The sequence below is a fragment of the Mobula hypostoma genome, chromosome 7 (genome assembly GCF_963921235.1).
Source record: "Mobula hypostoma chromosome 7, sMobHyp1.1, whole genome shotgun sequence".
NCBI lineage: Eukaryota > Metazoa > Chordata > Chondrichthyes > Myliobatiformes > Myliobatidae > Mobula > Mobula hypostoma.
Genome location: NC_086103.1, coordinates 145,365,752 through 145,383,249, shown reverse-complemented (window position 1 = coordinate 145,383,249; position 17,498 = coordinate 145,365,752). Strand labels below are relative to the sequence as shown.

Here is a 17,498-nt window from a genome sequence, read left to right as displayed (position 1 = left end):
AAATGGTGAAGATAAGTGTTTGGAATTGTCTTATGCAAAAGGTAGGTCAGAATGCAATGTGGTATTTAAATGACAAGCAGCTCAGGCTTCACCTTATGGACTGAACAAGTGTTTGGCAACAGGGTTACTCAGTCTGTGTTTGGTTTCTCCAGTGTAATGTAGCCTATGTTATTAAAACCAAATACAATTGACTGAACTGAGAAGTGCAAGTGAATTGCTGCTTTATCTGGAAGGATTGTTTGGGTCCAAGAACGGTTGGAGTGGCTGAGATAAAAAGACAGATGTTCCATCACTTTCCATTTCATGGAAAGGTATTTGTTGCACAAGGTATCTTGGGGGAAGTGGACCCAGGAATATTAAATTGTACATTTTTTTTAATGTGAGTTAATTAGTTACACAGTTCATTTGGAAGGAGATGCATTTTTTATCAGTCCTTTCTAATGCTATTTCTAAATTATAGTTATGCAAAACTGTTGTCTGCATATTAAAATAGTAGGCCTTTTTCACTTATCATTCTTCTGGTTGCTGACCTAAAACCTATTTGGCAATGCCTTAAATTTTCATACTTGTCTCAAAACCTATTTTGTTTTGCAACATTACAGCCTGTGAATTTCTGCCATGCACCAATCCTGGCCTCTAGCAGATCTCTGAAATTCTTTGCTCTGCCATTCATTAAGTATGTCTTCTGCTGCCAGTGACCTATGTTCAAGAAGTTCAACAGTTGCTTCTCATTCAGGATGCTCCTTGAAATGTACATGTTCGACGAAAGGTTTGGTCACTTATGCAAAAATAACTTTTTGTGGTTCAGTGTCAAAATTTGTTTCATAAAACAAGTTTGCATATTCTACCATAATAATGATGTTGTAATAAGGATTTGCATCTGTGGTTTTGAGTTATCTCAAAAAGGCATTGGTATTTTAAATGGGCAATGATGATTGTTTGCAATCATTATTTTTGAGTTGACATCAAAGGAATATATTTAGTAGTTTATCACATTTACTAAATTGAAATATTTAACTTTGTTTATCATTGACTTATTTGCCTGGAATTATAGAAGTGAAGTGGGGTAAATACAGCACGTACCTTTGGGGGCATATTTCGAGAACAGTAAGTAGATATATAGGAGCAGGAGTAGACTATTTAGTATTTTGAGCTTCCTCCGCAGTATATGTTATGATCATCGCTGATCCTCAAATTCAAGATTCAATATTGTTTATTGTTATTCAGTACCCAAGTGTAAAGGAGAACAAAATGATTGTTACTCCAGATCCGATGCAGCATTTAAAAACATGATAAATTTCAATATAAAAGCAGTCCTATAAAACACGATATACAAGTAACTGTAAAGTGGCAGTGCATGGGGGGGTGGAGGATGAAAGTTGCTGAGAGGCTGTGGAGAGGAGTGGCTGATGTGGATGAAGTCGTGGTGGGGTATATTAATGGGTGGAGCTATTGATTTCCTAATGGCTTGAGGGAAATGACTGTTTTTGAGTTTAGTGGTCCTGGTGTGAATACTACCTGATTGGAGTGGGACAAAAAATCCATCAGCTGGGTGGGTGAGATCTTTCATAATATTGCTGGCCTTTCACTGGCACCTTTCTATATTTATGTCCTTGATGGCCGTTAGGCTGGTGCCAGTAATGTGTTGGGCAGCATTGGCTACCTCTTGTTTGCTGCAGTGCATTTTCTGTACCACACAGTGATGCACCACATTAGGATGCTCTCAATTGCACATCTATAGAAGGTTGTGAGTATTAATGTGCATAGTCCAGCTCCTCACGAACTAGAGCTGTTGATGAGCTTTTTTGACTGTGGAGGATGTGTTTTGGGACCGTGAGAGGATGTGTGAGATGTACACTCCCAGGAGTTTAAAACCGCTCGCAGTTTCTACTGCTGTGCTGCTGATGTGAAGAAGTGTGGGATTTTTCTGGTTGATAACCATCTCCTTTGTCTTCCAGTCCTGTCTTCCAAAACTCCTTGATGCATTTTGTGTCTAGAAGTATATCTACGTAGTAACTGTATATTCAAAAACATGGCTTCCATAGTTGTCTGCTGAGTCGGCAAGTCCTGGCTCTGGAACTCTGGTTCCATTTAGTGGAGAGATTCTCTTTGTAGCAACACACATCAAAGTTGCTGGTGAACGCAGCAGGCCAGGCAGCATCTTTAGGAAGAGGTACAGTCGACGTTTCAGGCCAAGACCTTTCGTCAGGACTCCCGACGAAGGGTCTCGGCCTGAAATGTCGACTGTACCTCTTCCTAGAGATGCTGCCTGGCCTGCTGCGTTTACCAGCAACTTTGATGTGTGTTGCTTGAATTTCCAGCATCTGCAGAATTCCTGTTGTTTGAGATTCTCTTTGTATCTGGTTTGTTTTGCCCTTTCAGAATTTTGAAATGACATTTCATTCTCCTAAGCTCAAAAGAATACAAGTTAAGGTGACCGTATCTTCTCAAACAATGGGCCTGCTGTCTCAGGAATCAGTCAGGTGGAATATTAAGGGATTTGGCGGGGGGGGATGGAATCCAAAGTAAGCATGTTACAAAGGAACATTAGTTCTAGGTAACTCGGTGTTGGATAATTTCAGAAAGTTAAAGAGTGATCTGTTCCAGATTAGAATGAAAAGATGCCAATTAGAGTGAACATTGTGAAACACCTCACTGAACAGACTATTTTTGTAAAGTAGAAATATTTTCTTAATGGGGATGAACTACCTAGATAATTTAGAATGAAATAAAATCTATGTAAAATGCAACAGAAATTTCATGATGGTGCAGAGTCAACCTAAGCTTACAGAACTTCTAAAGAAGTAAGAGGGCCAAGTGGAGAATGGTAAGAATAAGTTGGTAATTATCCTAAAAGGGAAACCAAATATGTTTTATGGACACACTGTAAAAACAGTGGTGGGACGATTTGAGGAACAAATTGCAACTACAGACTTCAAAGCTAAAGTGTTAAATAATTTGCAACACTTTTTGGTAGTGAAAGGCAAATTTTTGTATCCCCTCACCCAGGGTTAAGGATGAGAATCTAAAGGTTGCAGAAAAGGGAGGAGCAAAATAGGGAGGATAGTGAGAATATCTGCAGTAGATTGAAACTAGTGTTGCTGTGGACTGAGTTGTTTGTGGGGTACTTAGAGGGTGACAAGGAAGTATGATGTGTTGCAAACTGCTGTTTAGGTTATGCAAAGGAAGAAGATGACTTCGAACAGAATTGGCCATATTTAAAATCTCTCCTCTGGCTTCATGTGCAGGTTGCTAATTTGGTTTCTCTTGTGCCCTACTCTTTCCTTTGTTGTCCTCGCCCTTAACATAACTGCTGTGGGATTTCAGAATCAGGTTTATTGTCACTGACACATGTTATAAAATTTGTTGTTTTGCGGCAACAGTGCAGTGCAATGTTAATATAACATGTAACAGATGATCTCACCTGGTCCTTCAACACCATCTCTGGTCAGGAAAGCACAGCAGTGTCTCCACTTCCTGAGGAGATTGAGGCAATGAGGCTGTCAACCCATCTATAGAACCATAGAACTACAGCACAGAAACAGGCCTTTTGGCCCTTCTTGGCTGTGCTGAACCATTTTTCTGCCTAGTCCCACTGACCTGCATCTGGACCATATCCCTCCATACACCTCTCATCCATGTACCTGTCCAAACTTTTTAAAAATGTTATAAGTGAGCCCGCATTTACCACCTCATCTGGCAGCTCATTCCACACTCCCACCACTCACTGTGTGAAGAAGCCCCCCCCAATGTTCCCTTTAAACTTTTCCCCCTTCACCCTTAACCCATGTCCTCTTTTTTTTTCCTCCCCTAACCTCAGTGGAAAAAGCCTGCTTGCATACCATCATAATTTTATATACCTCTATCAAATCTCCCCTCATTCTTCTACGCTCCAGGGAATAAAGTCCTAACCTATTCAACCTTCCTCTGTAACTCAGTTTCTCAAGTCCTGGCAACATCCTTGTAAACCTTCTCTGCACTCTTTCAACCTTATTAATATCCTTCCTATAATTTGATGACCAAAACTGCACACAATACTCCAGATTTGGCCTCACCAATGCCTTATACGACCTCACCATAAGATTCCAACTCTTATACTCAATACTTTGATTTATAGAGGCCAATGTACCAAAAGCTCTCTTTATGACCCTATCTACCTGTGACGCGACTTTTAGGGAATTTTGTATCTGTATTCCCAGATCCCTCTGTTCTACTGCACTCCTCAGTGCCTTACTATTAACCCTGTATGTTCTACCTTGGTTTGTCCTTCCAACGTGCAATACCTCACACTTGTCAGTATTAAACACCATCTGCCATTTTTCAGCCCATTTTTCCAGCTGATCCAAATCCCTCTGCAAACTTTGAAAATCTTCCTCACTGTCCATTACATCTCCAATCTTTGTATCATCAGCAAATTTGCTGATCCAATTTACCACATTATCATCCAGATCGTTGATATAGATGACAAATAACAGTGGACCCAGCACTAATCCCTGTGGCACACCACTAGTCACAAGCCTCCACTCGGAGAAGCAATCCTCCACTACCACTCTTTGGCTTCTTCCATTGAGCCAATGTCTAATCCAATTTACTACCTCTCCATGTATAACTAGCGACTGAATCTTCCTAACTAACTTCCCATGCAGGATCTTGTTAAAGGCCTTACTGAAGTCCATGTAGACAACATCCACTGCCTTTCCTTCATCCACTTCCCTGGTAACCTCCTCAAAAAACTCTAATAGATTGGTTAAACATGACCTACCATGCACAAAGCCATGATGACTTTCCCTAATAAGTCCCTGTCTATCCAAATACTTGTAGATCCTATCTCTTAGTACTCCCTCCAATAACTTACCTACTACCGACGTCAAATTTACTGGCCTGTAATTTCCTGGATTACTTTTAGAGCCTTTTTTAAACAACGGAACAACATGAGTTATTCTCCAATCCTCCGGCACCTCACCCGTAGATACCGACATTTTAAATATATCTGCTAGCGCCCCTGCAATTTCAACACTAGTCTCCTTCAAGGTCCAAGGGAATACCCTGTCAGGTCCTGGGAATTTATCTACTCTGATTTGCCTCAAGATAGCAAGCCCCTCCTCCTCTTCAATCTGTATAGGTTCCATGACCTCACTACTTGTTTGTCCGCCTCTGGTCCCCACCTGGCACTCAGCTATCACCTGTGGCTCCCCAAAACTGTTTGCATGCAACATTGGCCACACCCCGGGCAACGGCTTCAACAAGCCGGCTAAACCAAGTGAGGGTAGCGGATGGGTCTCAAACCCTCGGTCAGATAGGGAGTTGCCTATCCCAGCATGTGAAGACAGGCTCCGGCGGATTGAGCGGATGAGACCAATGGAAGATCCAACGGTCAAGAAGGCGGTCTCTGCAAGCGTCATGGAATGCATAGAGTAGGACAACACACAGAAGATGTCCTGGTCATCCACTGTGCCTAGTCCCATCTCCAGCTGTCTTGCCACTGGATCCAGATGGGAATTGGGAAGAGAGAGTGAGGCTGACGCTGCACAACTCTCCCTCACTTAAATCCAAATCAAGCGCTAGTCTCGACATCATCATCATCATCATCACCCTCAACCTTTGAAGTCCTGTGGCGATGGGCGAGCGACGAAGCAGCAGGTGTGGATACACTGGGAGCTGTAGTCACGGACCTGCACGCAGGTGGCTCAGGTCTAATGGTCACTTTTCGCTGACTGAAGCAACAGTGAAACTCGGCGTCTACCTGGGCGACTGAGCAGCCCTCTTTAGGAACGCACTGCTCACCTCCGTAGTATGAGGAAGGGGCTAGAAAAGGTGCCCTAAACATTCCCTGCTTCTTTACACCCTGGCCAGTTTACCGCAGTTGACGGGGATCCTATCTTGGCGGACGAGCAAACACAACAAAATGCAAGGTGACACCGTTCACTGTTGGCACTCGGAACATGTGCACGCTATTGGACAACCCTACAGCAAACAGACCAGAGAGAAGAACAGCCTTAGCTGCCAGAGAGCTTGCAAGATACAACATTGACATAGCAGCCCTGAGTGAGACTCGTCTTGCCAACGAAGGTCAGCTGACTGAAACTGGAGGCAGATACACTTTGTTCTGGAGCGGTCACAGCAGCAATGAACATCGTGATGCTGGAGTTGGATTTGCCGTCAGGAGTCACCTTGTTCGGAAACTTGCCAGTCTCCCCAAGGGTGTGAACGACCGGCTCATGACACTACAGCTTCCGCTACAGAACATAAGTCAAGCCACCCTGATCAGCGCCTATGCTCCCACAATGACCAACCCGGACGAGATGAAAGGCAGGTTCTGTGAAGAACTAGACACCCTACTATCAGCAGTGAGCAGCACCGACAATCTGATCTTGCTCGGCGACTTCAATGCAAGAGTAGGGCGCCACTCTGCAGCCTGGCCGGGAGTCGTTGGGAGACATGGAGTGGGCAAATGTTACATTAACGGCCCATTCTTACTGAAGACCTGTGCATCACACGGCCTGCTCATCACCAACAAACTTTCCGCCTGCCTACCTGTAACAAGACCTCCTGGATGCACCCCCGCTCTCAGCATTGGCACCTTATCGACTATATCATTGTCAGGAGAAAAGACAGGCAGGATGTCAGAGTGACCAAGGCCATGTGTGGTGCTGACTGCTGGGCAGATCACATGCTCATTGTCTCCAAAATGAAGCTCTGTATCAGACCCAAGAGGCAACCACAAGGAAGCAAGGCTATGAAAAGAATCAATGTGGCCAGGCTGAAGAACTCCAGCATAGCTTCAGCACTGGTTGAAGATTTAGAAACCAAGCTTGCTGACCTACACCTTGCAGGCAGCACTGTGGACGACTGGGATCGCTTCAGGGATGCTGTCCATTCATTTGCACTGAAGATGCTAGGGCTCTCTACCCGCAAGCAGCATGACTGGTTCGATGAGAATGATGAGGAGATGCAGGCTCTACTTGTTGAAAAGCACTGCCTTCATTGTGCCCATCAGAACGACCCATCATCAGCTGCCAAGAAAATCTCCTTTACCAGTGCTCGCAGGACAGTCCAGAATAAACTGCTTAAAATGCAAGATGCCTGGCTGAGTACCAAGGCAGATGAAATACAGGGATACGCTAACAGAAATGACTTGAAACGATTCTGTGTAGCCTTCAACACTCTCTACGGACCTCAGTCTCTCAGGAGTTTCCCCCCCCCCCCCCAAGTATAGATGGTACAAATCTCATTATAGAGATGGCTCAGATCCTGCAGAAATGGGCTGAACACTTTGAAGCCGTCCTCAACTGACCGTCATCTATTAACGATGAGGCAATAGACCGGATTCCCCAGGTCGACATCAACAGTGCCATGGATGACCCACTGGTAGTAGCTGAAGTCACAAAAGCTGTCAGCCAGCTATCGAGCGGCAAAGCCCCAGGGGCAGATGCCATACCTGCAGGGATCTACAAAGCTGGTGGTCGTGTACTTGTAGAGAAGCTCACCGAGTTGTTCCAGACTCTTTGGAAGCAAGGATCCATTCCTCAGGAACTTAAAGATGCATCCATTGTACACCTCTACAAGAGGAAGGGCAATCGACAAGTATGCGACAACCACCGAGGAATCTTGCTGCTCTCCATTGCAGGAAATACCCTTGCAAGAGTCCTACTAAATCGTCTGGTCACTCATCTGGAGCTGGGCCTGCTGCCAGAGTCACGTGTGGCTTTCGCAAAGGTTGTGGGACTATTGACATGATCTTTGCCACGCGCCAACTTCAGGAGAAGTGTCAGGAGCAGAATTGCGAACTCTACACAACTTTTGTTGACCTCACGAAAGCCTTCTACACTGTCTGCCGACAAGGCCTGTGGAGGATCATGTCAAAGTTCGGCTGCCCCACCAAATTCATTCAGATGGTACGCCAGTTCCATGATGGCATGATGGCCAGAGTGCTGGGCGGCGGAGAATCCTCTGAGGCGTTCCCAGTCACCAATGGTGTCAAACAGGGCTGTGTGCTCGCACCCACACTGTTCAGAAGATGTTCTTCTGCCATGCTGAATGATGTCTTCCAGGACAGTGATGCTGGAATCAGCCTCAAGTACGGAGTGGATGGGAAGCTCTTCAACCTGAGGAGACTTCAAGCTGTTACCAAAGTGAAGGAGACTGTTCTGAGAGACTTCCTCTTTGCCGATGACTGCACCCTGTCTGCTGGCTCGGAGCCAGAGATGCAAGTCAATATGGACAAATTCTCCACGGCTTGTGACAACTTTGGACTCACCATCAACATCAAAAAGACCGAAGTCATGCACTAGCCTGCCCCTCATGCACTGTACACAGAACCGAAAATCACAGTCAAAGCACAAAAACTACAGGCAGTGGACCAGTTTACTGACCTTGGCAGCACCCTCTCCCGAGCAGTGACTATTGATACAGAAGTTAACTGCAGAATAGCGAAGGCAAGTTCTGCTTTCAGTAGACTGCGCTCCACTGTATGGGAACGTGAAGGAATCAGTCCAGCAACAGAACAGAGCCATGGTACTCACTACCCTCCTGTATGCCTGTGAAACGTGGACTGTGTATTGAAGGCATGCAAGACAGCTCAACCATTTCCACGTGACTTGTCTTGGCAGAATATTGGGCATCAGATGGCAAGATAAAGTACCAGATGCAGATGTTCTCTCTAGAGCAAGTCTACCACCAGTCCACACACTGCTGATGAGAGTACAGACCCGGTGGGCAGGTCATGTCAGCCGCATGCCGGAGGAGCGCGTACCCAAGCAGCTCCTTTTTGGGGAACTCTGTTGGAAGATGCTCGCATGAAGAGCAGAAGAAACATTACCAAGACACACTAAAGGCCTCCCTGAAGTCATTTGACATAGACACGACCTCCTGGGAAACGCTGGCACAAAACCACCCTACCTGGCACAGCCTCATCCACAAGGGCTGTCAAGCTTACGAAGCAAGGCGCATTTCTGAAGCACAACATAAGCGCGAGCTGCGCAAGTCCAGACCCACCAGCGCAGCAACTGCAGTGCCTACACATGTCTGCCCAACATGTGCCAGGACATTCCATGCCTGAATTGGCCTGACCAGTCATCTTCAGACATACCGCATCCAGTCTCAAAGTGACTAATGGTGTCGGTTTTCATTGACGACGATGTACGAACCACCACCACTTGTTTGCCTTATTTCCATGGACACCATGCCAGTTTCCTCAGTAAATACAGATGCATAAAAAACCATTTAAGATCTCCCCCATTTCTTTTGGTTCCATACGTAGCTGACCACTTTGATCTTCAAGAGGACCAATTTTGTCCCTTACTATCCTTTTGCTCTTAATATACCTATAGAAGCTCTTTGGATTATCCTTCACCTTGACTGCCAAAGCAACCTCATGTCTCCTTTTAGCCCTCCTGATTTCTTTCTTAAGTATTTTTTTGCACTTTTTATACTCCTCAAGCACCTTATTTGCTCCGTTTCCTATACAAGTCATATATCTCTCTCTTCTTTATCAGAGTTCCAATATCCCTTGAGAACCAAGGTTCCCTATTTTTATTCACTTTGCCTTTAATCCTGACAGGAACATACAAGCTCTGCACTCTCAAAATTTCTCCTTTGCAGGCCTCGTGCTTACCAATCACATCCTTGCAAGAGAACAACCTGTCCCAATCCACGCTTTTTAGATCCTTTCTCATTTCTTCAGTTTAGAACCTCAATCCGAAGACCAGATCTATCTTTATCCATGATCAAGTTGAAACTAATGGTGTTATGATCACTGGAACCAAAGTGTTCCTCTACACACACTTCTGTCACCTGTCTTAACTCGTTTCCTAATAGGAGATCTAATATTGCATCCTCTCTAGTTGGTACCTCTATATATTGATTTAGAAAACTTTCCTGAACACATTTTACAAACTCTAACCCATCTAGATCTTTAACAGTATGGGAGTTCCAATCAATATGTGGAAAATTAACCCCTACTATCACAACTTTATGTTTCCTGCATTTGTCTGCAATCTCTCTGCGGATTTGCTCCTCCAATTCTTGCTGACTATAACACCATTAATGTGGTCATACCTTTCCTGTTTCTCAGCTCCACCCATATAGCCTTGGTAGACAAGCCCTCTAATCTGTCCTTCCTGAGCACTACTGTAACATTTTCCCTGACTAGCAATGCTACCCGCCCCCCCCCCCGCCACCCTTCATTCCTCTGCCTCTATCACATCTGAAATGTCGGAACCCTGGAACATTAAGCTGCCAGTCCTGCCCCTCCTGTAGCCCAGTTTCACTAATGGCTATAATGTCGTAATTCCATGTGTCAATCCAAGCCCCCAGCTTGTCAAGAGTGTCTTAACCAGCTGCATCAACGGAAGTTAGAAACGTAGAACAACCCTCAGCACAATACAGGCCCTTTGGCGCACAAAGTTGTGCCGAACAAAAGAAAAACACTTGGCCCGTACGGGGATCGAACCCGCGACTTTGGCGTTATTAGCACCACGCTCTAACCATCTGAGCTAACCGGCCAATCTATTTGCAAGGTGTCTAACTGTAAGTCCCTACAAAGGACTGCCTCCTACACTTTACATACTCCTGAAAGGTCTTCTCTTTATAAGTCACTATATCTGCTATATTTTTAAAATCAAAGTGGAGCCTTCAATACCCCTTTACATCAAGAGTTCTTTTGACTTGTTGTCTGTAATTTTCACACTTAACACTCATTATTTCATGGTTGAATACAATCTCCAAAGTAGATGTGACAAGTATACTTTTGTCAGATCCAGTTTTATGACATTGAAATCAGTCTTCCCTGTATTCAGACACTTAATTTATAGATCTCCTACAAAGATGTGGGTCATGAATGGAAACACCAAGAATAATGTTCCAGTCATTAAAGATTAGTGTCATTTGTCATATGTATGGAAACATCCATTGAATTGTTTCATTTGTGTCAATGATCAACACAATACGAACATTCGCTGAGGGCAGCCCGCAAGTGTCACCACACTTCATGTGCCAATGTGGCATGCCCATGAATTGCTAAGTCTAACCTGTACATCTAGAATGTGGGAAGAAACTTTAGCACCAAGTGGAAACCCACGCAGCCATGGGGAGAATATACAAACTCCTTACAGACAGCAGTGGGAATAGAATCCTGATCGTGATCACTATTGCTGTAAAGTGTTAGGCTAACCACTACTATTTTCCCCACTGGCATAATTAGAAGCTGCGTAAGCTGCAGTGCTTTTAGATGTCTATGGGAAGCTATTGTGAAAGAAACATTAAACTGGCAACAAAAATGGTTCCAACATTCTTACTGTTCATGAAATAGTTCGATTAATTAGTCACTGTGTTAGAAAATGGCACCAATCAGATTGCCTCAAAGATCATGAAAGTTTGATTGTTATGAGAAGTGAGATACTGAAATCATCATTAAGATAGTTGGTGAATTAGTTCAAAACATTTTAGTCAGTTAGATGAGCCTTGATAGTGTGATCATGGTGGTCAGTTTAAAAGATTGACAAAAGGCCATATGCAAACTTGCTATAAAAATGACTGAAAGGAACTGAAAGAAAAGCAAGTGGAAATTAGGTGTCAAGTCAAAGTGATTATTAATGGGAAGATATTGTTTGAAAATTTGAACAGGAATCATATTTTTCCAACGGTAATCTTGGACTGTTATCATTGATGGGCCAACAATTGTCAGCATACATAAAAAGGCAGACAAACAATTCAAGCAGTTGCTCAAGGTCTGTCTTTTGGTGTAGTTTCTGAAATTTAATTCTGAGTTAATCTGCTTAATGAAATGTGGTATTATTGCCGGTTAATACTATTTGAACAATTGTAGTGCCCTGCAGTAAAAACATTGTATTTGGAAAGAGACTTGCATTGTGTTCTCTCTACTGCATGCTGTCTTATTCTTATTTGTTTCTTCTGTACTATGAGAAACCAGAACTGAGTTTCTGGAGAAAAATAAAGCTAATTGTTAAATAAGAATGTTTTTTGGCTTTTGTTTTGGAGATACTGTCATAGGGTTAGTTTCTGTTGAGATATTGTTGAAATTAACAAGGTTTCACTAGCTATTGTTCAGAAGGAAAATGGCTGTTTTGTTGATTTGAGGCAAGACTTGTCGGGCCCTAACTTTAGGTAAGAAATAAATTGACATTAGTGAACCTGAGATTTAAAGTTTCATAGTTTCTCTTAACTGGTCAGGGAAAGTTTTAGTTTACCTGGTACATTTCACTGACTTGCAAAACACTGACTGCATATCATCTTGTATGCTTTGCATGTAAGAATCAATCTGCTTCAAAAGACTACTTAGATTATTCTTCTGGCATTAGAAGCTGTACACGGTTTGGGTATATAAAAACACAAGTCACATGCATCTTTGAATGTTTACTTCCACCACTGGCTGTGAAAATTGCAAAATGACAATTTTGAGAACTACTACAGTGATATGATTAGTGTACTTGATGGAATAGGATTTATCATGGGGTTATTATATAGGACTCTGGCACATAGGTTATAATATATGGTTCTATGCGAATTACAAAGCCCTGTTCATTTGGTATCTCTAAACCAACCTGACAACTAACAGGAGCTGCAGTGAGTATTTAATACTGTTACGTGTCCACAGTTTCATTTTCCTGGGAGTCCATAGTTTCATTTACTGTGCGCGTCACGTGTCCCCAGTTTCGTTTTACTTTGAGTCCACAGTTTCGTTTCTGTGAGCGTTACCTTATGACGTATGCCGACGGTATAAAAGAAATGTGGACATTTTGCTGAGAAGGGAGTTGAAGGAAAGAGAGAGTGAAGACTGCACTTTGAGCTATCCGGCAACAGCTCACGATCGAGAAGGGTAAAGTCTAATGCTTACCCAAACCCAAAGGATTAGGTTAATCAGCGGCACACTGTGCGTTATGGAGACATGTCTGTCCTTCGTATGATCTATGGGTGTGGATTTTGTGACAGTCACTTTGTGAAATCGCTCTTTGTGGACTTCGGAACAGTATTCCTCGGCTGGGATCTTTGGTAACTGTTTCTTCGTTCGCTAGCTGTAGAATCTTTGGAATTCGTTGTGATCGCCTTGTCACTGCATTGTTAATCCACAAGTCTGTCCTCTCACCTATTTCGTGAATTACTGGGCTCTCTGAACTGCCACTTTAAGACTGTGCTTGAGTAAGATTTGTTAAGAACAGGTTCTAAGTTTGACTGTAAGGGAGCTATAGACACATAACACTGTTAACTTCTGTTTAAGAAAGTAGTTTATTTAATTTTCTAATTTTTTGAGTAGATGTAAATAAATATAGTGGTTTTAATATTAAAACCAGACTCAATTTGTCATCTCTTGCTGCTAGTACATTACAAAGTCGTGACAATACCGAGTTTGCCCTGTGAAGACACTCCTGTTTTGTCTACCGGAAAATGATAAGATTGATCTGAAGAGATTGACCAGCAGATCGAGGAGCTTAAATCTTGAACATTCCATGTGTTCTTGGACTAGAAACGTTGTGATAGCTAGAATGGTGAAGCAAAATGACCAATGGACATCTTACAGTTATTCTCAATTGTTTAAACACACTGGTCAAAACAGTAGCCATATTCTCAAAACAGTTGACACAGCCTGCTAAAGACTAAAGTGTTGTGCCAAACTCGCTCTCACTGCAAAACGCACTCAGCCAATCAAAAAAGTAGCACACAACAGTAGATCACTAACACATATAAGGAATCATTGGATAATCACTGGCAAAATATTGATTATCCTTCTCACATGAACAGCATAGTCAGTCATATAGTGTGATGTTTGTTGTATAGTGCCAAACATTCAAAAGTGCATTTATTATGTAAGCAGTATACAACCCTGAAATTTGTCTTCCCACAGACAGCCACGAAACAAAGAACCACCATGGAACCCATTCAAAGAAAACATCAAACCAACACATAAAAAAAGAACCGATCGCACAAACAGCAAAAAATGAGCGAAAAGCACAGAATATAAAACATCAAACTACAGCGTCGTTGAACCAGCCTAGGAATGTTCAGTTTAGTTTAATTCTGTTCAATTTGGTGCTGTCGTTCGTTGGCTGCAGAGCCAGTCTGCACGAAATAGCAATAAGAAAACAGTAACCAGAAACACAAAATGACATGAACTGTAGAGTCCAATCCACAAAATGCATTGATTAAACCATACCCAAGGCCCAAGACTCTGGGGTGGGGGGGGGGGGAGAGACCCCCTCAAATGCTGGCACTTACCTCTGGCAGCAGCAAGCGAGAGACCGGTTAAATGAGTGCAGATGACGCTGAGCACCTGCTCACCTCCCACTCTCGTACTCGCTGGTTTATATCTTGCTTGACATTATAAATCAGTGAGATCGGAGGGAAATGAAGCTGATCATGGCCCTGTCTCCAGGCCACACATTCCGCTCCAAACTTTACTGAACTCTGTCAGAGACAGCGAAGTGCCAGATCACTCAATTGCAAGCAGCTTAGTAGTAGAATCACATTTGAGAGAAGAAGGTGTAAAAGTAGTTTCATGAACTGTCTGAAGGACTTTGCCATTGGTCACGTTGTTGACTAGTGCCAACAAAGATCAGGATATTTAGTCCATTATTGTAAATATAATGATTACAGCCCCAATCATGAGTTGGAACGTTGAAGGAGCAACAGAATAAGATGCAAGAATGAAAACACACAGTCTTCACTATAATCTCAACATTTCACTATCTGTTTTTACATGAAAGTCAAGGACATTATTGCTGACATCTTTAGGAAAAAATCATACATCTTTGATAACAGAAATACAGTACAATAATGGTAATCATTGATCTGTCTGTCCCTAATGTTGGGCCACATGTTTTCATCAAATCACATAAAATGTGCTCCGTAGTGATGCAGTAGGGGTAAATGCCTCTTTGAAAACCTGGTCCAGCCTTGGCAATCTGACTTGGTGATTATTCGACAAGTCTCAGTTATAGCGTCCGTCAGCAGCATTTTGCCAGTAGGAAGCTTCCATCTCCCAGGAGGTTAAAAAAAACACCTCAATAGGTTTGATGAATGGGGAATATGGTAAAAGGAATTCCATGGGCATGCTATGATGATCCTGAAACCAGTTGGTCATTGCAGATGCGTGGTGGAAAGATGCATTGTCCATTAATGGTAGAATGTAGTCTATTGATCCCAGCATCCTGTTCCTCTTCAGACGCCAAGAGTTGTCAGTAAAACCCATCAAGGAATGTGATATTGCGTAGGGTGTTACATGGCCCACTCGTGAGGATGTATACCTGAACACATCAGGTATATGTGTTCATATCAGTTCATATCAGATCAGTGTCTGATCTGGCTGCACACGTGGTGATGTTTGAACCTCTCCAGCGAGGTAACTGGACTGTTGCCTTTGCCCTATGACATTCCTCCCCTTCCCTTCTTGTCTTAGACAAGGTTGGTGCATCAGCAGATTTGCAGTGATTTTTTAATTCCATGCAAAATGGAACCACCTTGAGTCAGTGATTTGGGATTGATTGCTGTCAGATGGGGCCATTTGATTGTGTTTTTTGCTTGACACGACATTTCTAATTGATTGTTCTGACTTGTATCTTCTGATGACTACTGTGTCAAATGTTTAGCAAAAAGTTCATTAGCTGATAATGAGACTGGTATACATATAATAATAAATGGTTGACTTGTGATGAGATGGCAGCTGGTTTGCTCATATAGGGTTTAGAATTAGCTTGATCAAAGTGTCTAGGCAACTGAGAAAAACTGTAAGGTTGAGGTACCACAAAATAGCTTGTGGCCTAAAGAACTGATAGTGGACAAAGCAATTGTACATGATTTCCAAAGCACAGCAAGATGTTGAAATGGCCATTCAACAGCCAAAATAAAATGAGACCACTGTAGCAGATTGTCAAAAACTAAGTAGATAAGTTTTTCTGATAGCGACAACGTTTCCTCCTTGGCAATGGAGATTTTATTGGTGGATGCTTAAGTGTGACTGTTATTCAACAAGAGATAATTTCAGTGGAATCTGAAGAATATAAGAGGTCTTGATTGAAATATACCGCATTCAAATGGGTCTTGACACAAGTGAATTTAAAGTGTATGTTGTCTTTTACTGGAGAATCTAATACAGGTTTCCCCCGTCATCCGAAGTTAGAGCGTTCCTATGAAACGGTTCGTAAGCCGGAATGTCGTAAAGCGAAGAAGCAATTACCATTAATTTATATGGGAAAAATTTGTGAGCATTCGCAGACCCAAAAAATAACCTACCAAATCATGCCAAATAGCACATAAACCTAAAATAACAGTAACATATAGTAAAAGTAGGAATCATATGATAAATACACAGCCCATATAAAGTAGAAATACATCTCTACAATCATCGCCTGCACTGTTCTCCGTAGTGAAAATCTCACGCAAGCGCTCCCGGCAGAAACACTCTCTCCAGTAACCTTTAAGCTATGAAGCTGCCAAATCATACCAAATAACACGTAAAAATACACAGCTGATATAAAGTAGAAATAATGTGTGTACAGTGTAGTATCACCTACCGGAATCGGGAAGACAGCGCCGAGCACACTGATGATGGTGTGTTAGGCTGAGTCGTCGGAGGCTGGGGTGGTGCAGTGGTCCCCACCCTCCGGGTAGCGAACCAACACCGATCCGCAAAGCATGCAGGGGTGCAGCGGTGGCCAGGACGCACTCAGCACATCTTTAGGAAAAAAGCCGAAATAAACAAACTAGTTAATTACATTTTAATTCCACATCCCGTTCCCATTCTGACATGTCTATCCGTGGCCTCCTCTACTGTAAAGATGAAGTCACTCTCAGGTTGGAGGAACAACACCTTATATTCCGTCTGGGTAGCCTCCAACCTGATGGCATGAACATTGACTTCTCTAACTTCCGCTAATGCCCCACCTCCCCCTCGTACCCCATCCGTTATTTATACACACATTCTTTCTCTCACTCTCCTTTTTCTCCCTCTGTCCCTCTGACTATACCCCTTGCCCATCCTCTGGGCTTTTCCACCCCGTCCCCCTTTTCCTTCTCCCTGGGTCTCCTGTCCCATGATCCTCTCATATCCCTTTTGCCAATCACCTGTCCAGCTCTTGGCTCCATCCCTCCCCCTCCTGTCTTCTCCTATCATTTTGGATCTCCCCCTCCCCGTCCCACTTTCAAATCTCTTACCAGCTCTTCCTTCAGTTAGTCCTGACGAAGGGTCTCAGCCTGAAATGTCGACTGTACCTTTTCCTAGAGATGCTGCCTGGCCTGCTGCATTCACCAGCAACTTTGATGTGTGTTGCTTGAATTTCCAGCATCTGCAGAATTCCTCGTGTTTGCATAATTAATTAGGTGCCACCCGGCATGTAAATGTCGGCCCAGATCAGAGGCGATTGCCGATTGTGTCGCCTCTGATCTGGGCCGACATTTACGTGCCGGGCGGCACCTAATTAATTAGCTTGTTTATTTCGGCTTTTTTCTTAAAGATGTGCTGGGTGCGTCCCGGCTACTGCTGCATTCTT

At 43.2% G+C, this 17,498-nt stretch overlaps 1 protein-coding gene and 1 non-coding gene across 2 annotated transcripts in view; one reads left to right on the top strand and one right to left on the bottom strand.

Annotated features, from left to right (window-relative positions):
• The window catches only part of LOC134349620 (spermatogenesis-associated protein 13-like), a 252,000-nt gene that overhangs the window by 6,693 nt on the left and 227,809 nt on the right, over window positions 1-17,498 (top strand). The window lies entirely within an intron of this gene.
• On the bottom strand, window positions 10,430-10,503 carry trnai-aau (transfer RNA isoleucine (anticodon AAU)). Its single transcript has one exon. It is a non-coding gene; the product is annotated as a tRNA-Ile (tRNA).